Source organism: Musca domestica, unplaced genomic scaffold (genome assembly GCF_030504385.1).
Source record: "Musca domestica strain aabys unplaced genomic scaffold, Musca_domestica.polishedcontigs.V.1.1 2, whole genome shotgun sequence".
NCBI classification, from domain to species: domain Eukaryota; kingdom Metazoa; phylum Arthropoda; class Insecta; order Diptera; family Muscidae; genus Musca; species Musca domestica.
This window is the reverse complement of record NW_026712249.1, coordinates 585688-612334: the sequence shown is the minus strand read 5'-3', so window position 1 is coordinate 612334 and position 26647 is coordinate 585688. Positions and strand designations below refer to the sequence as shown.

Genomic DNA, 26647 nt, shown 5'->3' with positions numbered 1-26647 from the left:
ACTTCTGTACTTTTGTTCTGCTTAGAAATTGTTTAGGTGTGGTGGAGGGGTGGGGGCCTCTGTTCCAGGGGAACGACTTAGGGTTTGATATTTTCTTTATAGAAATCTTATCATCATCTAACTCCCGCATTGTAAGCGTATTACAACAACTCCTTGTTTTTATCCCATAATGCCTTCGTTTTTTCTGCAACAGCAGAACTGGCTTGCTCGTTTGTGTGTGTGTGTGTGTGTGTGTGTGTTCATGTTCTGCGTACGCAAAGTATTAAAAGTAATAATAAGTAGTACCTTTATAGCCCAAACTACGCTCTTTTTGGTATTTATTGTGTTTTTCCTTTTCGCATAGACATTGAAAATGAAAAATGTATAATTTTTTTAATAAAAAGGATGCCCGTGTTACAGACACAAACACCCACATCAACATAAATACTCACACATTTCTTAGCAGACACACGCACATACACACAAACACAGACAATTATTCACTACTTGATACTACACACATTTGTGTGTGTGTGTGCGTTTGTGTTTATTTTTTTATTGTGTCTTCGTCATAACCCCCTAATGTACGTACCATTCTTAGCTTATTGAAGGGGAGCGCCAGCAGCTTTCGCGACAGAATTCTAGCATCGTCAGAAATAACAACTGTGTCGCCGTCCTTCATTGTAAAAAAAAAAAACAAAAAAAAAACAAAACAAAAAAGAAAATACAACGTACATAAAAATGTCGAAAGAAAAAACCAACCCTCGGCGCGATTTTTTTTTTAGTGGTTCGAGTGTCATCTATTCACTCAAATCTCTCTAAACACAACATTTTAAAAAAATAAAGGCATTCATTTACACTGGGAAAAAATGGTAGCAAAAATGAACAGGGCACTTCGACTTCTACGGTCAGATCCTGCGTGTATGCTTGATTGGATTATCTGCGTGTACAGGTGTAGTATTAAAAAAGTTATACAATTTAATACTTGGCCGAATATGTAGAATATTTTTTAGTTTATTTTTAGTTTACTTCGCATCTAACTTTAATTCAACCCTACAACTTATCTGCTCCCATTATTCTGCAGCATGGTCGCAGTGTTTGGCCGAACATAAGTACTGACATTGCTTGAGTAATGTGTGAGAATGAGATTTTGGGAGTATATTCCTCGCATTAGCTGGTTATACTCTGAGACTATAAATTATATGAATCAAAGTATATAAAATTAATAAAAAAAAATGTTCGTCCGAATTTAAAGATATGAAATTTTGCAGTGAAAATGAAAGCGAGATAGACATTATCACACACTCACCACTATGCGACGCATTTCGTCATTGGTTAGGCAACTCATCCGGCATTTTCGGTGTGGATCAGACGGTTGTAACGAGCATGAAAAATGCAATCATACTCGGTTTCTTACATGATTTCGTTTGGTTTGATCTGAATGAAATGATCGTTTTCGCATCGGATCGAATTGAATCGAACACATAGTTTAAATCACTTCACACCCAATCAAACATGAGTGTTCGAGAGCGTTTGATGTGTTCAGGAACGTGAATTGAAGTGAGCAATTACAACTGATTTTTTTCTCTGCTAGGTTTGCTTAGCATCACTGTTTATTCAAGCATTCAATAAAGTTGGGCCCGTTTATTTCGACTGTCATAATATTTGAAATGGAAGAATATTGAAATAGTGCAACCGAAAGTGTAGGAAGTAAAAACTACACACTGTGTAGATAAACGAAAAGGTCGAAGATATGTCTTGACCAATATTGTAAAATTAAAAAAATGCATATACTCGGATATGTCCGCCTTATAAAAGGAATTACGATTTTAAGTATCTATTCCCTCCGTAATTCTATAAAGAATTATTACCATGTGGGCATTTTTTTAATGGTGGTAATTGTGGAAAAAAACAATGGAACAAATCGGATTCGAATAAGATTTCTAATCCACCACTTCTCTTATTTATTTTGGAATCTAAATTGTATTGCGATTTTACACAGATTTTATGGTAGCGGAGGTAGAGGAACTAGAACGCGATCATCCGAATTATTACGATTAAAAATGTTGCGATAACCTCGAGAAATTCAGGGCATGGAATCGATGCAATTTCTCCTGAAGGAGATTCCGTCCAATTAATATCGAATAAAACATTATTTCTTTGTTCGTTAAATTGTGTCACCCCCAAAGAAGTCAGAGGCTATGCTTATTGCATTCAGACGTTTTTTAGAGGCAAATATGTTTGACATAAATGTTAAAATATGAGAAGTTCGAACTTTATGTGGCACTTTCTTTCCTCCATAAGATAAGGGAATTTTCTATAGAAAGTTAAAATATTTTTCGAAATAACCCTGGACAATCAAGAGAAGTTAAGTCGTTATTGAAGTTCTTGGCAATTTCGAACCTTCCTATGTGTGCTTCAAATGTTGCAATGCCCCGGTTCCTGTTTTTGTTTTTCACCTGTTTTGAGACAGCCGTATTTCAAACATAACGTGCCCCAATGGTTGGTGTTGACGGCAAATGTGATTATATTTTGTCAATATGGTGCCTAAGCGTTCCATACACCACTCACCTGTTTTGAGAAAAACGGGTAACAAAGTTTGTATCTCGAACTTTCCTTTTTGACCTTAGCAATGACCTTCTGAATCACATGGAACAAATAAAGACAAAATCTTTACGTTCATGAATGCTAAGTTTCTAAAAAAAGCATTAATGCGGAATTTTAAAAATGTGCCTTATTAAACTATTAATTTAGTGAGACGACCTGAATATTGGATCATATATCGGAAAACTTACCAACAGCTAAAGATAAGCGTAAAACCGAAAAACCTTCGAGATTATCTAAATCCTTAAAACTCGGATACACCTCCTACATCTATAAAAGTCTGAAATGTTATGTGAAATATTTGACCGACAATTAGCTTTTCCCTCAATTTTGACTTTTTGTTTTGAAGTTACCAGACACGAATAGTCCTGGGACTCGATGTAAGTTGGTTAATTTTACAATGTTTCTATTGCCCGCAAGGGGCGAGGCTTAAGAAGGGGTTCTTTCCCGGTGGCCATGGAAAGTATTGCACCACTGTGTACTGTTTCATCGAAACAACCCGAATGGCTCATTTCGTTTAGAGTGTGCAGCCTCAAAGCCATACTATTTTTCTCCCAGTGTAGACAGGCAAATATCTGCCTTTTTATCATCGCATCAGACTAAACACAGGAACAAAGAGCACGCATACCAGCATAAAAAACAAGTTGAGATTTTTAACTGCGAACACGTAGTTAAAAAATGAAACCTGTAAACTTAGAATACTACAACAGAAATGTGAAACACGTTGTTGGAGTTGTAGACGCGGTCGCAGCCAGTGCCAGCACCAAGCACCGCGGTAACAGCAGCAGCATCCTAAACAACAGCGCGAGCACCACAAAAGCGCACGGCGAAACAAGAACGGAATAGATGTAGTGGTAAATGATGGAAAATAAAAAAATGAAAATAAAAATAATAAAAAAGAAATACTATAGACGCACATACATACACATACTCATACACACCAACTACACGCACACATCTTTGCCGTTGCATGTACATGATTGAAAAACACTGCCACACAAAGCAGATCCTTTTCTCTACTCGAACACACGCACAGCCAAACTAAAACACAACCTAAGAGCAGAAGCGAAAGCAGCCGTCGAACCACCCTTGAAAACTTCAATGTTCGCGTTTTAAAGTGCAAATAAAAAAACATTGGGCAACAACAACATCAGCCGATGCGGAGGCAGCAGCAGCAGCAGCACAAAAAGCGAAAACTTTTCCTTTGCCTGGTTTTAGTTGTTTAGTTTCCTTTTTCCCATCATCTAATGCTTTCTTCGCAACTTGTTACCCTTCGCCACCACCCCTAAAACCAGGACCACAAGGAGTACCGACAACACAACTACTCCCAAGCAAACCTCCCGCTTCTCGTTAATGTAACTATACAGAGAGCATGAGGTTGAACTTAGAAACTTTATACCAAATTACTAGTTCCTATGTATGGGCAAGTAGCATAATCATGCTCCGATTCTTCGGAACGAAGAACAACAATCAGTGCCTCCCAAGCATGCATCCAATCGCCCATCCGCAACACATTATTGCTAGCATCCATAAATAAAACAACAGCTCCCGACAACTCACAAAGAGATGAACTCTACTAACCAAACCCACAGCAAGCAGCAACAATTGGAGTAACGCTAACACCATCATTAGATGAACGCTGTTCCAAAAAGGACACGAAAAAACGAAAAAAAAAAATCAAAACGAAAGATGTAAAGTTTACAATTCGTGTATGTATCTCAAGGCGAGGATACGATTCCTTTGTCGCCGCTAACTTCTATGAGTCGGCGAAGCAGGCGTAACTAGCATAGGACGCTGTGGAATGCTGCGAAAGCTAATAAACGGCAGATCGTTTTGCACTCTGCTGCTGAGGGCTACACGATCTTGAAAATATAGGAGAATTTTGTTATTTTTTTTTATTTATTAAATCATTATTTTTTTCTTCTGACTGATACGCTTTTGTGAATAAGTTTTTTCAGACGCGAAATCAAACCAACACAAATTACATTTTTATCACAAATGAGTGGTTTCAATTCAACCCATAAAAAAGGGGGCAAAAGGGTGGGGGAAGAGGGGGACAGTATGCATATTTAGATTAGTTACCCAAAACAACTGTACGTTTAAATTTGGAAACAACTGTAGGTTTAATTTTGAAATTTTACCATCCCAAACATCACTCCATATCATGCTGCTATGCTATCATTCTGTGAAAACATCTTTGGCCAATGCCTATATCACATTGCTCATATAGAATGCGAGAGGTAAAATCGTAGACTTTCTCCATTCTCTGAACCTAAAGATTTATGTCAGCCCGCTCTTTCGACAAGCATGGAACTTAAAGACACTTCAAATATACTCACATCAGCGTTTTCCAAATCACGTAATTGAATCTTGAGTAAAACACATCGTCCAATACCCACTGGGTTCGTAAAAGTAACATTGATTATTATACCTCACGTTTCAATACCATAAGAAAAGTCCGTGAATATAGTGGGGTGTGGATAATCAGGTGAGCCTTATAAAATAGCAAATATGTTTGTAGAACGTTTCTCCGACGGTTTATTCTAAATTTACACAAATGGCAGTGGCTATATATCTTCTGGTTACGAATATTTCGGGGTTTTGGAAAGCAAATAGTAAAATGAACAAGTTAAAAAGTATCTGTCGGTTTTTTTATGTTTGAGTGAGGAATCTGCCAATATTGACCATTTCGTATCGGACCAAGATCTTTGGAAAATGTTAACATATGCGTACGGTTAACATATAGTCGACCGAAGTATTCAATTTTCACGCATCATCTAAACATATAAAAACATTGGCATGGGCAATATTACAAGAAACTCGAACATTTATATCCAATTTATGGAAAATCATTAATTTCATATTCATCTCAGGTTTCTGGCAAAGAGAGATATATTTAGATATAGCAAGTTGTAAAGATTCGCTGACTTGTTTCGCAAGTTATTACAGATAAAAGTGTTAAGAATTGTGGATATTTAAAATTTTCAGCCTTTGTGGGGGAGGAACCAGAAGCAGTCGACCGATAGATTCCATCTTCAAAATAGATTTTTTGTGGAAATTATGGAATGTGCGAAATATAAAGAGAATCTGATGCTTATTTCGGATTTTATAAACGTTTTGATCATTCAAAACTTTGACCTTTTGTGGGGAAGGTACCAGAATTATTGGTCCGATCTATACTGTGATTCGGATATTAATTTCGCGTTTTATGAGCTTAATGGAAATTGTTACCTTTTGTGGGGGGAGGTACCAGAAGGAGTGGACCTTTATATTCCATCTTAACACTAGATCTTGCGTTTATAAAAATATTGAGATGTGTGAAACTTTAAGACAATCGGACTCTTACATCACATTTTATATGAGTTTTAATTATTCAAAATGTTGACCCTTTCTGTTGGGTTGGGCCGATATTGTCAATTTTCGCGCCTGACCTAGCACTAATGAAAATATTAGCATTCGCAAAGTTGGAGCAGAATCGAATTATCATTTCTCTTTCTCCAAATGACTCTAAATGTCCTGAAACGGATCTGATACAGAGAGACCTAGGTTCTAAAACCATTATTTCGATGAGGCAAGTTTTGGCTGTCTCAAATGATAGCCAAATGGCTGAGGGTATAAAAAGGCTCCTATGGCATAGATGGAATACATGGGCGCTAAGTTTGAACTACCCTAAATCATGACAGAGCTAAATAACTCGGATGATGGACTCATAACAGTTAGTTATTAAAATCCTGATCCCCCTCAATTCAATCTTCATTGTCTTAATAATCCACGATAAAGGTACTTCATCCGTTAGTATTCCACATTATTAAATTAGAGCCATATGGCTGGAAAATGTGATAAGGACCTTCCAACCACTAAAATTCCACGGGGTCATTATCATGAAAATAAATAGTATAAAGAGTATCAAATTACAAGCTAATCGTTAAAGACGCATGGAATGCTAATTTCAAACTTGGGGGTCATAAATTCTACAATCCACCGATTGACAATTTATAGAACCTATATCGAAAAACAGAACTATGTTGACTTTTTATGATCGCGACTACTATATGGGGGGATTTCATTACCAATCATCCATCGTAGGAATACGACAAGTGTCTGTTTCATTAATTTATCTTAGTGTGCCTTAAATCCGAAGCGAATTCGGTAACATTTCTAAGCTGCAGCTGACATCATTGACAAAATCACCGAAACGCATATTATGGTTTCGGGCCAATTGTAATATAAAATTGAAGGAAAGCAAACAATTTTCATCAAATTTCATAAACTTCAATTTACCTGCATTCAGTGGCATGTGTCGAATCCCACTAATATTGTTAACAAAAAATATGCAAAAACGCATGTTCGTTAAAATTATGGTTTTTTCTATGTAAGAAACCGTAAATTTTTGCGGATTTTGCACTATTTTCCACAGAAGTTGTTAGATACCGGCAAAAAATAAATACACGTTTGCTGGGGTTAGGGAGTAGGACAAGAGAGAAGTCTAGCATTTTGGACGACCATTACATTGTATTTAACGGGCAAAATGGACCACAACTTGTGTGAAATTGTTTTCAATATCTCTCAGTATGACAGAGAGCGTAAATATGGGACAAATATCCCGGTCAGCAACCAAAGACACAATTTTTGCAGGCCTGGCATTATTTAAAAAAAAATTGACTTAATGGGCTTGGAACAAGTACCAATGTATTATAGTATTGTAGGGTATCACATGTCCGGCCCTCACGACTATAGCCTTTCCTTACTTGTTTTTTTTGTGACTTGCTAACAAATTGAGAGAGTATGCAATTCCCATTATTTTGGGAATACTGGTAGTGCAGAAGGCATGTGCTTGTCATTACCAGTAATGCTAAAAGTGGCACATACGGCTTTCAAAGTTTTGTTGGGCTAAAACAAGCAATTGTGACAGCGTTGTCACACATTGGTAGTGTCACATTCATACATATGTATGTGCCTATGTACATATGTGCCCATGTATGAGCATTAATTACGCTCTAGTGCCCATCTGAATGTCATAATGTACCATGAATTAACATCCACCCCATTAATAAACAACCATTCTGCAACCACCACGCCCCCTCGCAGCACAAGATCTACAACACACTATGCCCCACTTCCTAAACCAAACCTATTCTAATATTATGTGGGCCTAAGTTCGTGTATGTACATACACATACACGCACACACATTTACATATCCATTCGGTTGACGAATGTGTATGTGTGTGTCTCCGTGTGCGTTATGCCGCTACAATCAGCTTTGACGCTGACTAAGTACAAACATTTGCCCCCCAAACTTGTAATTTGACAAAACACTGTCGAATTCATTACTCTTTTTCGGCGTTTTTATTTCGCAGACTAAATACTCGCGTGCTATGAATACTACTACTGCTATTACACACAACTACAACTTGAGAGCATCATTCATTCGCCCACACATACAAATACATGTATTCACATGCGAACGGGGCGATTCGTCAGCAGCAAAAAAAAGAGGCGCTCGGCGCTCAATACGGAACAGGAGCTCATTTCAGCAACGATAACAGCAACTCCAACAAAACAAAAATTGGGGTTTTTAATGCTGTTGGGAGCATTCGCATGCCACATGCCTCATACCTCATAGAAACGTCAACAGCAGCGGGCTCATTCATTTTTTTGTTTGTTTGTTAAGTTTAGCTAACAAAAAAAAAAAACACGGCTGTGTAGAAAATTAGTTAACAAAAATTTGTTGTAACTTTGTCATACGCAAATATTCTTTGCACACTCACACACACACGTACGCCACCCTTCTCAGATCTCTCACATTCAGTTGGAGCTATGGAATTGAATGTGCATAGCATCTTCTAAGGGTACGAGTTAAAAGTACCAGCGTAAGTACTCTGCGTATGTTTTAAAATTGTCAGTATGTATGTAGATGTCCCGTGCGCCCTTAACCCTCACACACTCTCCCTCTCTCGCTCTCCGTCACTTACGTATATTATTTACATACCATTTGGTATAATTTGTACTTGAGCTTATGTGTGTTTGTGTTCATTTTCTACTGCCAAATTTAAGGAGATATTACATACACATATAAGCAATGTATGTTCGCGTGTATGTCTGTCTGCTTAACAATATGCAAGAACATGTGTGACCGTGCGTGTGTGTGTGTGTCTGTGTGTAATTCTACATTAGTGGGCGGCGTTAGAAAATTTTTCGTAATTTTAATTTTCATGTTACGAAATTCCACTAAAATCATGTACATAGACGCTTACACACAGATATGCGTGAACATGTGTTAGTGTGTGTGTGTGTGTGTGTGTGTGAGTACGCACGAACAAAGTGTACGTAAATTTGTACGTGTTTGACAATACAAGAACACCATTTTGATAAACAGCATAAAAGTAAAACTTCGCATTAACCTTGTCGCTCGCTCTCTCTCCCATGTTCACCGATTTCAAGTTGGCGAAAACTTTTCGGGTTTCTCAATCCACACATCTCTTCTTCAATGCATTAAAAACGCGAAAGTAAATTAGAAAACACACATACTCACATATATTCCCAACTCATTCACGCATACATATGCATTCGGTATGTACATTGTACACCACGCAAGGATATTGTAAGGCGCTCTACAGCACGACAACCACATAGTTGACACAATATCAGCTACCGAAAATAAAGTCAGCGAGGCATTGAGTTCACTTGTTACACTTTTGATATATCCTCAAAAGACGGACTACCGCAATCCAGCTGGTCTGCTGTATTTCATGCCTCGATCCATCGCTATGTGACCAGTTATGTTGGAGTAATACGACATTGACATTTTTTGCCTTAATTGTATACGGGAAAGATAAAACGAGAAAAAACTCGACTGACAATACTTTCTCTAGTCATAACTGGTGTGTCTTACTCAAGCCAATGGACCAACTACCAAAAGATAGGGTTAAATCATTTTGTCATCAATTTGTAACACCGCAAAATATTCTTAGAGGACATAGAGAGTAAAATTCTACGTCGATTAAACTATATATTTTTGTCTATTGAAGGAGGCAAACCAGTCCCACCTGACACCCGCCATTTAGCATGTTTGTGACACATTTCCGACCTCATGAGCTGTAAGTTTAGGATATGTGAAATCCTTTCCAGCAATAATTGCATAATATTGGCTCACCGACGTAGTAAGAAATGCCAAATAAAATCCCTGTCTAGATCGGTGCATTTGTTTCCTTTAAGACATGGTCCCTAATTAACGGTACCTGCAGATTTTACATATGTTGATGCCCTCAAATATATTTTGACCCTCATATAGCATAAATTATGATTGCTATCCGGCACTTCACTCACCCCAATCCCAATTTCCGTATTTTTTGGGTGCTTGCTGGAAGAAAATTTGCCATACAAAAATGGAAGGCCAACGTTTGACATAAGCTCCAAATAGATTTGGTGGTCGATTAAGGATCGAACTCACAACAACCATCTACCTGTGCACCAATTTGATGTTTTCCGCTTTTTAAATATGAATATAAAAATTTTAGAAAACTTTAAAATTCAAAATAGAAAGTCAAATTGAAAAAATCTCATGCGATACATAACAATGGAAAAATCAGCTAAAGGCCCATTCCGAATTGTCACAATCATAGCTATCTTTTATATAAATACTCGTAGACAACGTCTTTGCAACATCGTCTGGTTGAGGCTGCCCGCCTGCCCCTTGACACCGTGAAAGAGTTCGCATTATTTAAGAGAGATCTTAGAAACTGGGCACAGACGTATACATTATTTTGACGACGATTGCTATTGAAGGAGACATACCGGTCTCTGTTTAGGTATAACTCTCAGATAGTTCCACCAGCTGACACTCACTTCACTTTGCATGTTTCAGCCACAATTTCCGACCGGATCATCACTTAAGTGAAATCTTTTTCGGCAATATTTGTAAAACATTGAGTCCCTATTAACCATAGCCCCCATATAACGGTGTCTAAATTTTTGAGAAGTTGTGAAGGATTTCCAATCAAATCAGTATGTAAGCGTTTCAGCGTGAAGATCCACGTCCATTGATATACGGTCCATACAGCTGTATCAATCAATCATTGAGGATTGAAAACACAACTACCATCGTATCGGGCGCAAATTTGATTGTTTTCCCGTTTTCAGTGAGAATTTGAAATCAAACAAAAAATTACAAAATGTACAATTCAGTGGAGAAAGTCAGATTGAAAGATTCTGTTTTTTTTTCTTTTCTCTTTTTGTTGAATGAACTTAATAAATGTTTAGGAACAGCTTCATTTGGCCTATGAACTCAAACCATGGCATAGCGTTTAATCACATCAACGTTGTAATTTTGTTATACCAGAACTATGTTTCAACTGTCATCGATCGTCTTCGATTAGAAACAGATGTTGCCTATATTTGAGAGTATAAATCTGTCGACCGAGCCCGACTGATGCGGTTGCCATTGGATTGGTCACAGGCGTTAGAAACGGCAATTCAAATAAAACTTTTGCATGTTAGTATTGCAAATACAATTTTCAATATTGAAAAAATTTAATAAACGGCTATCGATTTCGAACGATGTTCCCAATATTAATTATTAAGGCTACAGTCGCTTGCAATTGTTAAGTACATCAATATCCCTAGGCATGGGGAAAGTGGAACAATTCTTCTCGATTTCATATCCACTGGACCTAAAAAGGGTCGCATTGCCTCTATTCATGTAGGAACGCCATAGGGAAGAGCTAGGGGCTAGGCTGGATGAATGTCACAGTGATCTTTCCTGTTCTGAAATATGGTTGCCTCATCTGTTCCATTAAATCCAGAGCACTCATATCCAAATTAACAACAGTGCAAACAACCGCGTCCTAACTGACAACCGGAGCTCTTAAGAGCACTCTCCAAGGTGTCTGGATGTGCTTCTAAACATTCAGCCCCTGGATATTGAGCCCGTAGCGTTGAGACTACGGGAGGCTGGAGGATGGCACACTCCACGTGTTGGACATGCACAAATCCTGGGCTTAGCAATTAGTCGGCGAAGGTAATAGGATTAGTGATTATATGTCGACCTTTTCGACATCAATTACATTATTGTTAATATACCTGATAGTGATGTCTGGGCTGGTGGCAGAACCTCATCTGGACGATCTGGTCCAGATCCAAGATTCATGCGTATTCTGCCCCAACCCAATTATAAAATGCTCATATAAGCTTAATGACAATTGCAACGTTTTCCTGGCCGAGATTCACACATGACGGCAGCCGAAATGATAAGAAAAACTCTGCAGTAGCATAACATGACCAGTGGGGTTGTTGGGCTCCAGGACATAGCTATATAGTAGGGAATTAAATGGCTGATGAACCAGCTCGAGGCGGATCCCAGTCGACTGATACACCGATTGATGAGGCTGGTAAACAACCAATAAGCTATTGCTTTAGCTGATTCAAAGAATCTCATCTCGAAGAAGATGGCACTTGGAAACCGGTTTCAAGGATAACAACAAGCCCTCTTCTATCACTTAGTAGGTCTGATCTAAGAATAGTGATGGCCACACTGACTGGTCACTACATTCCTGAGGACAGATATCGGACATCAAGATGGGCAACAGTGTCCCTGACTACTGTAGCCTATGTGTGGATGAAGAATAGTGAGGGCCACACTGACTGGTCACTACATTCCTGAGGACAGATATCGGACCTCAAGATGGGACAACAGTGTCCCTGACTACTGTAGCCTATGTGTGGATGAAGAAGAGGTAAAGAAGATCGAACATCTACTTTCCACATCTCCCATATTATTCAACAAGCGATATAGACTATTTGGCAGGTGGGAGATAGAAACTCTAACGTTCGTCTCAGACATATACCCCATCAAAATTTACAAATTTGCCAAAGCCATTCCCTGGCTAGGCAGACCACCCTACTAACTACACTTCTCTCTATAAATATTCTCTTCACCTTCTAGCCTTTATATCTCCCTTTTCCCGGAATTTCACATATCTTCTCAGGATGAACACAATGGACCAAAGATCTCAGATTAAAGCGGTTGACGAATTCATGTAGCAGCGCATCCTTAAACCCATCCAAACCAAAACTACATATATTGAGACAAGAAATACTGCTTCGAATTTTTATACCCACCACATTTTTATATCCTCCACCATTCTATGGAGAATATATTAACTTGGCCATTCAGTTTGTATCTCCGTAAAATACTATAAAGTAAAAATATTCTGTATCAGACTAAAATTCTAAGTCGATTTAGCGGTGTCCATGTCGGGTCATGCAATTTTCAATGCAGGTCCACGTCTTCGTATAGCCCACGTATAACGCTAGCCCCTTTATTAGGTACATTGATGATATTGACGTCATTGTTTGCCGAAATTGTTTCAAATTTCGTACTTGAAGTTCGTAATCGGTATTACAGTTAAAAGCTACAAGCCGATTACTATTTTTTTCGAAGAATGAATTGAATTGAATTGAAAGATTGAACTATTTGGAGCACAGTTTTGAAAGAAAGTCCAGCTATTGCAGTCTTCCTTTGCGTTTTTTGGATAATTTCAAAAATTAAGAAAAATACAAAATAATGGAAAAAATCTTGTTGCATATAATTTTGAATATTTCTGACAGGAAGTGGGCACAGTCTCAGGACTATATTTCTATAGTTTGACGTGTTCGTATAGCTCGTATATTACGGTTTACATTTAGGGGGCATTTTAAAGGTTTTTTTTTAATTTTCCAAGTTCCTTCCAAATGAAGGGTACCCAAATAACGAAAGGTATTACAATTTCGGCCCGGCCGAGCTTAGCTTTTTTTTTAATTGTTTATGTTTGCATCAGAGGAAAATCATTAACAATAGGGTTAAGATCTATCGTATAAATCAAAGGAACCTCATTTCAAATAATAGTACCCGCCTCTGTTCGAGTACTCGAGTCTTGTTGGGTCAGACAGAACCTCCAATCGTTTTCTTTACAAAATTATTGCATTTATGAAAAACCACGAAACAGGAATGGAATGGTGGAGTTTAGCCATGAAATTGAATCGAAGATAGAAAGACTACTGTTTCATTCCAAATTTTTAAAATAATTTTCCCTTTAATGTCCAGAATATAAATTTGGATTAACGTCTTGTTATACCCTCCACCATACTATGGAGGGTATATTAATTTGTCATTCCGTTTGTAACTCCTCGAAATACTCATGTCAGACCCAACAAAGTATATATATTCTTGATCAGCGTAAAATTCTAAGACGATTTAGCCACGTCCGTCTGTGTGTCTGTCTGTCTGCCTGTCTGTTGTAATCACGCTATCTTTCGAACAAATTAAGATAGAAGGCTAACATTTTGCACACATGTATATTTTGCCAGTAGGCAGGTTAAGTTCGTAAATGGGCCATGTAGGTCCAAGTTATCATATATCCCCCATATAACGGTACCTCCCGATATTCGGTACTTTGATGATTTTAGCGACATTATTCTCCGGATTTGTTTCAAATTTGGCATTTGAAGTTCGTAATGGATACTACATCCTAAGTCAAAAAATGAGCCATGTAGGTCCACGTCTTCGTGTAGCCCCCATATAACGGTACCCCCCGATATTCGGTATTTTGATGATTTTAGCGACATTATTTGACGGAATCGTTCCAAATTTGGTACTTGAAGTTCGTAATAGATACTGCAGCATAAAACAGAAAATGGGTCATGTAGGTCCACGTCTTCGTATAGCCCCCATATAACGGTACTCCCCATATTCGGTATTTTGATGATTTTAACTACATTATAAACAAATTTTTCTTCAAGTTTCGCATTTAAATATTGTAAAAACTTATGACAAAAGTTGCCTGTGCAGGTCCACGTCGTCGTATAAGCATTTGGTATTTTTAAGATTTTAACAGAATTTGTAACGGATTTTATTTTATTTATTTATTTATTTTTTTTTTTTTTTTTTTTTGGAAATTGCCAAATTTTTACCAAATGGTGGAGGGTATTTAAAGTTCGGCCCGGCCGAACTTACAGCTTTTTTACTTGTTTTCTTTCTAAATCAAAAGTATACAGTAATCGACATTTCAACCTTTAAACGCTAATAAATGACAAGTTTTATTACTAGATGTGGGCTATGCGAAACAATTCCTATCTATAATATCTCTAAAATCTTAAAAATATCAAATTTTGGGAGGTACCGTTATATATAAACTATACGAAGACGTTGACCGACATAGCCCATTTACGAACTTAACCTGTCTACTGGCAAATTACACACCTCTTCAAAATTTTAGCCTTCTTTCTCAATTCGTTCGAAATATAGGACAGACAGTCAGATAGACGGACGGAAATCTCTAAACCGACTTAGAATTTTACGCTGATCCAGAATATATATATACGTTGCTGGGTCTGATATGAGATTTTCGAGGAGTTACTAACGTAATGACAAAGTTAATTTCGAACATAATGTCAGTTATCTTTTTGCAAATATTTATTCTAATATTTTATTAAAATATCCACGCTTTGTCTGTGAAGGTTCTATAGCTCGAACGAGACAATACCTATTGATAGAAACAATTAGTCCCAAGACGGTATTTTTGAAATATTAAAGAACGGTCAAAAGAACTCTTTAGACAAGAGTAATATTGGAAAATATTTTTTATTATGTATTTTTTCCGCATGCCCCTTCTGGATCAAACAAATGTTAAGGATTTACCTTAACCCACATTGCATTATAACCCATGACATTATAACCAATGAAAAAAAGTGAAATTAATTTTTTTCAAATGTTTACTGTGTTAACCGAATCTCCCTTTATAATATCGAAAAAACAAATTAGTAACTAGCAGATTCTATGAGGTTTTGGAGCAGAGCAATAAAAACAAAAAAATGACTTCATCAGGTTCATCGAAACCTCCAATTGAAAAGTGGCAAAAAAGCATTGTTTTAATACTTGGTCTGTTCCGGAATTGCAAGAATGTATAAGGTTTTTACTACGATAACCGATTTTCCCTTTATGACATCGTTAACAACAATATTTCTAATCCAAACGTCTTCACTTCCATGTAAGTGAAAAAATATGCTCAGAATCGTGAAATATTAAAGAAGCGCAAATCTCAATCCACCTCCAGTTATTGTGACCTGATCGGACCCACCTATGCATCAACATTGCCAGACCAATCAATAGTACGAATGTCAGAGGAGAACACAAACAAACAACACCAAACTTTTCGGTCCAGGCAATGACGATTGGAATGACAGAGCTGATTGTGGCGATGGCGATGGCGATGGCGATGATGACGATGACGCTAAAAACGTCGATGCTAGTAACGATAATGATGATGGCCCACTACGCTGCGACTACGTCTGTATGAGGGTTTGTGCAAGTCGTCTTGCTAGTCGGACAAATGACCTTCATAACATGATGTATGCTAGATTCGACAACACACAACCATGTGAAGGGGGGAGTCACATACCAACCCACACGCGGAAACAGCCAGGAGCAAAACAACAAATGTAAGTAGGGGAAAAAGAAAAACTATTGTTGTGGGTCATAGAGTGTGCGGGTGTTCTTCCACCTTGGCCTTTGCCACTGCCCGACGTCTCACCCAAAACTACAGGAATATCCCGAATTTCTTTGCAATCTTATTATTGTTGTTATGTTGTTGTGGTCGCTGCCGTTACTTTGGACTTGTTGTTCCTTTTGTGTTTTGAGTACTCCGATGTGAGCTGCACCAATACTTTGAATGAAGAGAGTAAATTTTCCTTTGGGTTTTTCCTTTTCTTATTGTTTGCTTTCCTTCATGGCTGTTTATTGTTTGCTTCGCTTCGCTTCGACAGAGAGCTTTGCTTTCTCTTGACAGGATAAGAGTGCACATGGGTAGGCAAAATTTCGCCGGTATCAGCAGAGCATGGAAATGTAAGAAATTGTGCCAAATGGAAAAGGAAAATGTGAAAATAAGGATAACATGCGGCCAAACTATGGAGATGCTGAAAGGGAACTTTGCCTGCGAGTATTTTTCTTCCTTCATCTTTGGCTTTGTCCTTTCTACACACAGTTGTGTGTCCCTCTGGTTAGCAGTGACTAAGATGACGACGGTGATGATGATGATGATGTTGCTTATGCTGATGCTGAGGATGTTGACGAAGAAGAACCCGAAGAAGAAGGAGCGCCAAAAAAAAAGAAAATCACTTGGCCGTGGTAGTCGACCAACGCAGAGAAGGCGTGCTGAAAAGGAGCTATAATAAAAACATTTGCTGTTATGTTCCTTTCGGTTCTGTTATTTTGCTCTTGACTCTACTGGTGGGTTGTTTGCTTGATGGTTATGGCGACGATAATGGTGATTGCAATGGCTTTGATGGCGTTGAAAATAAAGATTGCGTGAAGCAGATTTTGCTTTGCTCCATTCTCTGCAAAGAGTGGTGTCTATGTCTATGGTATATCTAATGGCAGTTTTGAGCATTTCCACACACACACACACACACTCACGCGCGAGCACTGTTGATTTGTGTTTCTTTTTTGGCATTTCACTTTTGGCAGACTGTTGCTTGTGTGTAAATGTGGATGGCTTTGTTTCGTGTGTAACGATGGTCGTTAAGATGGTCATTAGCAGGGACCCCCTTCGCAGGACCCCACGGCTTTTGGGGCTATTGTCAATGGTAGTGTTCATACCACTTTCCCTGGTCACGCGAAACTATGGAAGTTTTAGTCTCTCTGCTCTCGCATGTTCCTGGCTGCTGTAATGTGCAAAGGCTAGCTATCCAGCTCAATGTCAATCTGTGGAATTGGCCACAGCAATCTTTGGAAATTTAGTTATTATTGAGCCGTCGCCGGTTATTGTTCGCTTCGCAATCGAATAAGAATGTCAGTCGATGTGTGTTTCGGGATATCCTTAAGGGATCGGTTCCCAGCTGGATTCTGAGTGGCCAACAAGTGACCATGTGAAACGCGACACCATTCATAATCGGATCATTGTTGTTGTGGGTGCCCAATCATGTCAATATCAGAAGTACGACTAGCGAAGTAGCACTAGCAGCAACAACAACATAATCATATGTACAATATGTTGTAATGATTTGGAATAGTTTGGATGTAGGTGTGTGTGTGTGTGTCACTAGCATTTACAAATTCAAACACACACACATACATGTACACACATAGAGATTCATTTCAGCACACACTCCTCCTGCCCGATGACTAGAGAAAGACAGCAAGAGAATGAGTGAGGCGACGTGAGAGCAATATCGCTCTCTTTCATTTCAACCCATTAAAAACAAAAAATAACGCCAAATAAAACCGACATAAAAATAAAATTAAAATTAAAAAAGCGCTTCATGCAAAAAGGGAGAATTATTATCCTTTTTCGGTTGGTTATTTTTGTTTTATGTTCGTGTTTTTCGCCGCAACTCACACACACACACAAACACGCACACACTTGCTCACTCACTTACTCACTCCCACTGCCACTGCCACACTCGCAGCGTACACGAAATAGGAAAACTTTCCCCTTTTTGTGTGATGTTGCACACAACACGTCGGCACAACTGTGCCAGTGCACTGGTTTGGGCGAGAGCTTTTCGCCTCGTCTCGCTCGGCGAAGGGGATGTTTGCCGATTGGGGTTGTTTGTTGTTATTTTCGTGTCTGTTTTTTAATAGACAGAGGAACTTTTTTGCCACTGCTTTGCTTTGGCATTTTTTCGCTGTTCACAATTGGCATCGCATCCCATCCGCCGAAGCGACCGACAGGAGTCTCACTGTTACACTGAGTGTTTAAGGGAGGCTGTGGTGGCTGGCTCAGATACTGCTGCCGACGACGATGGGTGGTGGTGATGGTTGTGGTGGTGGTTGTGGGTGGTTATTTGGCTGATGTTAGTTTTGAATGGTTTTGGTTAAAGCGTTATTACTTTTTTAATGGTTGATGATGTTCCGCGACTGCGATGCTAGCCGCAGCCATCGCTGTCGGCTGCGCCGCGAAATAGAAACAAATTTAAAATTAACAGAAAAATAAACTACACGCCGTGTGATTAGAATAAAACACTTTCTGTTGCCACCGCAGTAAGACACAGACAACTCCGGGTTCCGTGCTTAACATCTACTTGCTCCGTACGATTTCAGCCACCGACTGGAGTTCACCATCAAGAACTTACCCCCACCCCTAGCCGAGGCAGCCAGAAAGACACTACAAAAGAGAAGTTCGGATAGTCCAAAATCTATTGCCTGGTCTTTGGTCCGTGGCGGTGATCTGCCACCAGTGTTGTCACTCACGACAGATAGAGAGAGCACAAGTGCAAAGAATAAAATAACGGTGTTTTCTAGTCGCACCTCAGCCCACCTATCTCAATCCCCAACATCCCGTTGGTAATGCAACGTTTTCTGTGTACGTGTGCGAGTGTGTGTGTCCACATTTGTTATTGTGTTTGGCCTGCTGCTCTGCTACCAATCCGTGCTACCACACATCCTTCTGTTTGTTGTTAACTGGCTGCTCTGTGCTGTGCCGTGCTGTGAGTCTTGTTGTTGTGTTGTTTAGTCACTCGGTCGCAAGTTTAGTCCTTAGTCCCATGTCCTGCAGTTCGGTTCACTTTAAACAACAAATTCAGAAACGGCTTTTCCTAGTCAACCTTAGTTCAAGTTTGCTACTGGCAAAGTGCGCGCGTATTTCACGGACAAGACGAACTGAAAACATAATCAGCCATAAAAGCAAATCCATTCGAATGCAATAATAACAACAAAACAATAAGAATAACTTTAGTAATGAAACATAACAAACCCCAACAACAGTAGCGACAATTTTAATCGCAAATAATAATATTAACAAATAGTCGCTCAACAACAACGACAACAACAACAGCGGGAAATGTAAAACTCCAAAGCCGGATTATAGAAATGTGCAATAGAGACTCCTAATCGGTCTTCAACTTCATCACCTAAAAATTTTTGTTGTATTTATTGTTGTTGTTAGTGTCGCCGTGTCTTAGTGTAATCATTTTAAAACAAACGAAACGAAACGAGTCCTGTCACAAATCAGCTAAGTTCAAAAAACATAACTCCGAGTCCGTGTTCAATTTGAATCAACCGTGTGTGCGTGTGTCTGTGTGAATAACCTACGAATCGATCGCAAGTGACCGCAGAGGTTCAGAATGTTAGCGGGCGAAAAGTCGGTAAGTTAGTAACAAATTAAGAAATTTCAGAGCACCAACTGGCATCGTTTCGGACATGGCATCATTAATGGACTCAAATCAAGAAGGAAATAAAAAATCGCGGGGTCAGAATGGTTATGCGTCTGTGGGAAACAACTTCAAAAAAGTACACCTTTTAATTCTCTATAAAAGAATGTGCATGTGTTTGTGTGCCTTTGAATGGTCCGGCAAAAGAACTCCTCCTCCTGTGGAAAAGTTATTCAGGTCTTATCGAGTGCAAGTGCCATTGTGCTCCAACTCCAGTCAGATCAAATAAATCCAACATTAATTTTTTAAGAGTTAGAACTTTAATATAATCCCTCCTCGTTTTCTGGAAATAATGGGCATCTCCGCCAGACGATAAAATACCAAGGTCCAAGTTATAGAAGTATACCGTCAGCTAATGTTATTTTATTAAAATAATTTTTGACTTGCGTTACGATTACTTAAAATCTTCTCCCTTTATTAGGAGGGTACCGATGGAGAGAGCTAATATTTTCCTTTTCGAGTCTGACCTAAGTCTGACGTGGCAGATTTGGACTACTTCCGCCACTTTATTAGAGATAGTTGTATTTATTTTATTTGAAAATGTTGAACTATTGTGGGTAAAGTACCAGAAGGAGTGGGCTCACATTTTCCCTATTTAATGGAAATATAGAAGTACATTAAGTCTGAAGAAAATGTTATGAGAGTTATGAGATTTATAATTATTTAAAATGTTGACCCTTTGTGGGAGATGTACGAAATAATTTGCCGATTATTCCCATATTCATACTAGATCTAATGTAGGTGAAAGTATCTGAGGGAGTGGGTCGTAAAACCATATTCACATTAGATCTCGGTTTTCGTATTTACTTATATCAAGCGTTATAAATACTTAAAATTTTGACCCCTTGTGGGGGAGATACGCGAAGGGTGGTTCGATATATCCAGTCTTCATACATAACCGTGTGTTGATAAAAATATTGAGATGCGCGAAACTTAAAGACTTATTATCTTATTATTTTTAAAATTCTTAGCCCTTTGTGAGTGAGGTACTAGAAGGAGTAGGTCGATATTGCCCGTCTTAGAACTCCATCTATGCCAATAACATTATTACGATGTACCAACAATGGGCTAAATCGTATATTCCTTCGAGAGTCATCGTGCACACCAGCCAGCCAGACAGACATGCGGACGGACGAACGGACCCCGCTAGATCAACTCCAAATGCCCTGGAACAGATTTCGTCCAAAAAAACCTAAAATCTAAAACGCTTATTTCAAATCGACACGCTTTGGCTGTATCAAAGGTATAAACAATTAAAATATACAGAAAAGACGCACATCGCGTTTGTCGGTGCAATTGAAGTTCAACACATTCAGCAATTTGGCTACACTTAAATATTGACACAATGGCTGAAATGTTGAAGAACTTAAAAAGGAAGATAGGTTTGGTTGAACCAATCCACCTAACCCTCTCGAACAAAGACATTAAATGAGGCAACTACATATTGCCTATTTGCTCAAACCAGATAATATTTTGCTGTTCACTCTCACTCCTGTCAAGTCATGACAACTGCTGGTCGCCAGCGAAGGAGCTTTTAACAACCCGAATCAGAATGACCGTCAATTTTTTGTTTTATTATTTCTTTAAATAACGTATGAATTGACTGTTTTATTTTTTTTTTTATTAATCAAATATAGTTTCTTTAACACAGAACAGTGTTGGCTTTTTTGTTTGGGATACCATAGTATTTTGTTGTTGCAAAATGGTCAGGCTTAATCCTTTTATTGTTGTTTTTATAAAAACAACGTTTGTTTATTGGTGGAGAACAATGGTAATGTTAACCAGGGGGTAAGGCAGTTTAACACTTTTATCCAAATCATTCTCCATTTGTAGTGCTAAAAATTTTATCAGAAATGTTGAAGGTGAACTTCTCAACGCCAATAAGAAACATGCAGATTAGTTCAGACCCTGATAGTCCGCTTCAAAAAGCTCAGATATCAGAAGTTACAACCTCTAAAATTTCGCTCGCTTTCGTAGAAGCTATAGTCTTCGATATGGCCTCTTAGACAAAGTTGTAATTTTTTGATAGGATTTATCTACAGCGCGTTCCTCCATAGCAACCAGTCACAAATATTCGTTTCCGATCATTTTTAGATGTCGGGTATCGGTCCTCAGAAAAACACAGAGTTTTCTAACCAAATTAATATCCCAATTAAATAAACTTACCTAGTTATTCTAATTGTGTCACTTGGCGTTTAATTGGCTTTTACGAAAATGTTGAAGATCGTTCTTCGTCCATTATCCTTTTTCTACTGAAAGTGAAGTCAGTCGTATTGCAATTGAATTGGACCACAAACAATATATGGAAAATCACAATGCTGAATATATGTCATCAATATTAAATATTCAACAGGCAGGACTCAAATCCATATCAGATATCTAAGTAAGAATTAAAAACAAAAATCTTAGGAAGAGATATTTGTGCGATGTGTGTGTATGTGTGTGTAAATTGAAGTACAGAGGAATGCAAAGCTTAAAGAGTGAATAAATAACGGCTTCCAAAAATACACAATAATGTGTCTCATAATTCAAGCCATTTGTAAATTTGGAAAGTGGTCTTGATTTGAACAGTAATAGCCCTCCAGTAATAGGGACACTTTTTTGAAAGAATTTTGATAAGCCACAATCTATGGTACTGGTCGCAATTCCGACTAGTATTTAAAAAAAGGAATACGTTAACGTCGTTACTTTCGTCAAATCATCTAAAACAACCGGAAATGTCCATGACTTAACAAGGGCTTAAAAGCGAAGAAACGTCGGGTTATTCATTGAGTAGGTCCGTTCGGCTGGCTATTTGCTCCCCAGGAGATAACAAGTAAAAAAGTATCGGTCGGTTTTGCCGACAGATGTATACCCTCAGCCAATGTTCGAGTATTTAAAAATATTTTGACTTCTGTTATGATTATTCAAATGTTTAACCCCTCATGCAGTAGGTTCCGAAGGAATGGGCCAATTTTGGCCATTTCGTATCGGACCTAAATATAATGATATAAATATTGCGACGTGCTATGTTTGGACTGTGTTGTGTTGATGGTAATATTGGAATGTACCAAGTATTGAATGGAATCTTAATGGATATTCAAAATTTTGAGCTATTGTGGGGGAGGTAACAGACGGAGTGGACCGACATATTCCATCTTTACAACGGATCTTTTATCAGTGGAAACAATGGGATGTGTGAAATATAAAGAGAACCTGATGCTTATTTCGGATTTTATAAACGTTTTGGTTATTCAAAAGGTTGACCCTTTGTGGGGGAGGTACCAGAAGGAATGGTCCGATCTCTACCTTGTTTTTTACCAGATCCTGTGTGACCGATATATTCCATCTTAAAACCAGACCTTGAGTTAATATAAATATTGGGATGTGTGAAATTTCAAGACAATTTGACTCTTACATCACATTTTATGAGAGTTGTAATTGTTCAATTGATGGTGAGGACAGATATTGTCCATTTTTACACCTGACCGAGCACTTTAAGATTTGCAAAGTTGGGACAAAATCTGATTATGGATTCTCCATCTGTTCAAAAAATATATATTTTTGAAAATTTCGACCATTTGTGGGGGAGGCACTAGAAGGAGTGGACCGATATTGTCCATTTTCGCACCAGACCTAGCACTGATGCAAATATTAGGATTTGCAAAGTTGAAGCAATTTCGGGTTATCGTATCAATGGGATGTGTGAAATATAAAGAGAACCTGATGCTTATTTCGGATTTTATAAACGTTTTGGTTATTCAAAAGGTTGACCCTTTGTGGGGGAGGTACCTGACCGAGCACTTTAAGATTTGCAAAGTTGGGACAAAATCTGATTATGGATTCTCCATCTGTTCAAAAAATATATATTTTTGAAAATTTCGACCATTTGTGGGGTAGGTTCCAGACCTAGCACTGATGCAAATATTAGGATTTGCAAAGTTGAAGCAATTTCGGGTTATCGTATCATTTCTGTGCAAAAAATATATTTTTTGAAAATTTCGACCATTTGTGGGGGAGGTATCAGAAGGAGTGGACCGGTATATTTCATCTTAATACCAGAGCTTGGTTTAATATAAATATTGGGATGTGTGAAATTTGAAAGAGTTGTAATTATTCAAAATTTTGACCATTTGTGGGGGAGGTACTTGATGGAATGGTCCGATATTGTCCATTTTCACACCTGACCTAGCACTGATGCAAATATTAGGATTTGCAAAGCTGGAGCATCAAAGGATTATCCTTTCTTTTTCTGTGCAGAAAAAATATTTTTTTTTTTTGAAAATTTCGACGTTTTGTGGGGGAGGTACCAGACGGAGTGGGCCGATATTGCCCATCTCCGAACTCGATCTAAGTTTGACTAAAATATTACGATGTACTATGTCTGGACCAAATCGGATACTCCCTTCGAGAGTTATTAAGCGCACCGGATTTGGTCCAAAGAGACCTAGGGTCTAAAACCGTTATTTCGATTAGGCAGGTTTTGACCGTATCAAATGATATATACCCTCTTTAGCCATATGGCTGAGGATATAAAAACAAATTGGCAAAAACGTTTAGACGATCGCAAATAAAACTAAAATTTCTTTGACATTTTTCGTATATCTTCCAACGGCACTTTTAAACAGATTTATTTATTTATTTTTTTCAAAAAATATCCCCCGGAGTTCAAGGGATTCCGGGGGTATTTTTCTATCAAACTGACCACATTTTGCAAGCGTTGCAGTTATTTGTACTAACGTATCTTAAATACAACAAAGCTATCTACCTGAGAAAAAAATACTTTGGATGCAAGCCTCCAATAGTTCACCTAAGTGTTTGGATTCAGTTGCCTCAATATTTTAACAATCGAATAACAAATAGATATTAGAAATCGGTGTCGACAGACCTTTGCTATTTATCCAGGAAATTCGACTTCTGAAGCACCGTGTGGTGTCTCGGAACAATGAAGCCATAATGGCCCATAACGGAATATTGTTAATTGTCTACGAAAATTGCAAGGGAGATTTTAATTAGCTGTGCAGTGTTGCGTCAATGACATTGTGGGACCACGCACAAGCCTGTCGTTGGGAAATTTCTATGCGAATCGACATCGGATACCGAATGCAATATTCCATCGCATCACTCTCCACCGGCATCACGGCTACAAGGCCGCTGCACTATCGGCTACAAGGGCCCGTGTCGCACTTTTACGATAATCGGTGGCATATGGGTTACAAACGGTGGAATCAAACTCGAAATGAATGTATGAGTGGAATTTTTAGGACTTCTGCGTCTTTGTGTTACTGATCGGAACTACTGTCACTCTCAGTGGCAATCGACGTTGGCGTCAAACGCTGCATTGAGTACTGCAGCTGCGGGACATGCAGTTAATTGATCGATGTTACTCCAATGTTACGATCATGACAACAGCGTTTTCTTTTTTCTGTTTCTGATTCCGTTTTCGCATAGCCGCTAACCTCAGTTGATACAGGCAGTGACGTCGTCCGACTACATTATTGCCGTATCGTCGCGTATGACAGCTCGACTGCAACGGCGGTTAAATGTACATGCATAGCAAAAAGCACCAAAAATATAAGAGCCAAAAACAACAATTGCAACAACAACAACACAAACGACAAAATATACCAAAAAACACACACCGAAAATAAAGTAAAACAAAAAAAAAATAAGAAATGAGAAATGAGAACTCTCCGACACATCGTAATGGCACACTGGGAATACATTCTCAGATTCAATGCGACATATTACACGCCGCACGCTGTTCACTTCAGTTGAATTTGTTAATTCGATCAGTAAAGGTTCGGCCAGCAGAAACACAAAAACAATTTTGGATTCAACTGTTAGACAGCTAGCCGTCCAAGCAGCAAAAGATAATTATTGAATAATTCTCGCTCATCTTCGTGGGCTCGTTCAGTGCGAAACAGTGCGGCCAGCGGTCAGTGCGAAATACCTTTGTCGGTTCTACAGGAAACTGGAACATTCAACACCCGGAAACATAGTGCCTGCATATGTGCGCCGTTTGGAGCATTCAAAGATGCAAGCAGTGAATCAAATGGGATGAACAGCTCCGGCTCGGTCCGTTCAAAATATAAAAACAAAACAGAAAATAACAAAAGTTACATCCACACACCTTCCATACAGAAAAGTAAGTGTACAGACAAAACAAATGTGTAAGTGAAGCCTTCCTGCACCAAACCAGTCATGGGAACGCAATCGAAAACTCGGTCAACACGATACGGGGAGAACGATGCGGGACTGAGTGAGCGAGTGAGTGGAAGTGATTCAAAGTGGATTAGCTTTTGCATTGACCTGCGAAAAGTTATGACAAGTACAAAACTAGAACAACGACTACCCGTGCGATTTTGCTTGCTAGACCTGAAGGACAACCGAATTCCATCTCCCTGAGAGAGCTAGTGTTATCAACGTCCACTAAGTTGTCTGCGGCAGTCTCTTTTTTCTTCGTTTGGCTTTGGCTTCTGCGTATTAGTCCTCAATTCCTTTGTGCGCCCTTTATAGAGCTAACTTGTGGACGTTGTTTTTTTTTTTTTTTTTTTTGTTTGTTTGTTTTTGCAAAGTGAACAAGCTCGCACACATACAAAAGCGAGTGCTGAGGGCAGCGCAACTTGGTTGGTAGTGTTGCGGCTGCTGCCGATCGTGTTTAGTTTGAGTTTTATCGGTTGCACTCTTTGTGTTGCGATTCCCTCCACTTAGTCAGCCACTCTTCCTCGTCGCAATAGCCATCGGCAGCAGTTCTCCACTTCTCCTCGTCTGATTCGCCTTTTATTTTCTTCCATTTTTTTATTACGTACCAACATTGCGTTGCCATATCTATATATGTTTGTGCGTGTGTGTATGTGTCCATCCCGGAGTTTTGATGTGTGCGTGAGTGCGAGTTTTGA

General features: G+C 38.6%; 1 protein-coding gene across 6 annotated transcripts in view; it reads left to right on the top strand.

The window, feature by feature from the left end:
- LOC101892866 (broad-complex core protein) overlaps nt 1–26647 on the top strand; it is a 109350-nt gene that overhangs the window by 44518 nt on the left and 38185 nt on the right. The window contains exon 1 of one of the 6 annotated variants that reach the window (XM_059121542.1): nt 19097–19700. The exons of 1 other annotated variant lie outside the window; for it this stretch is intronic. The gene's annotated coding sequence lies outside the window, so the exon portion shown is untranslated. Of the gene's footprint in view, nt 1–19096; nt 19701–25475; nt 25894–26647 lie in introns of those variants that run through there. 4 more of the 6 variants (XM_059121538.1, XM_059121545.1, XM_059121546.1 and 1 more) reach the window with 4 other exon arrangements.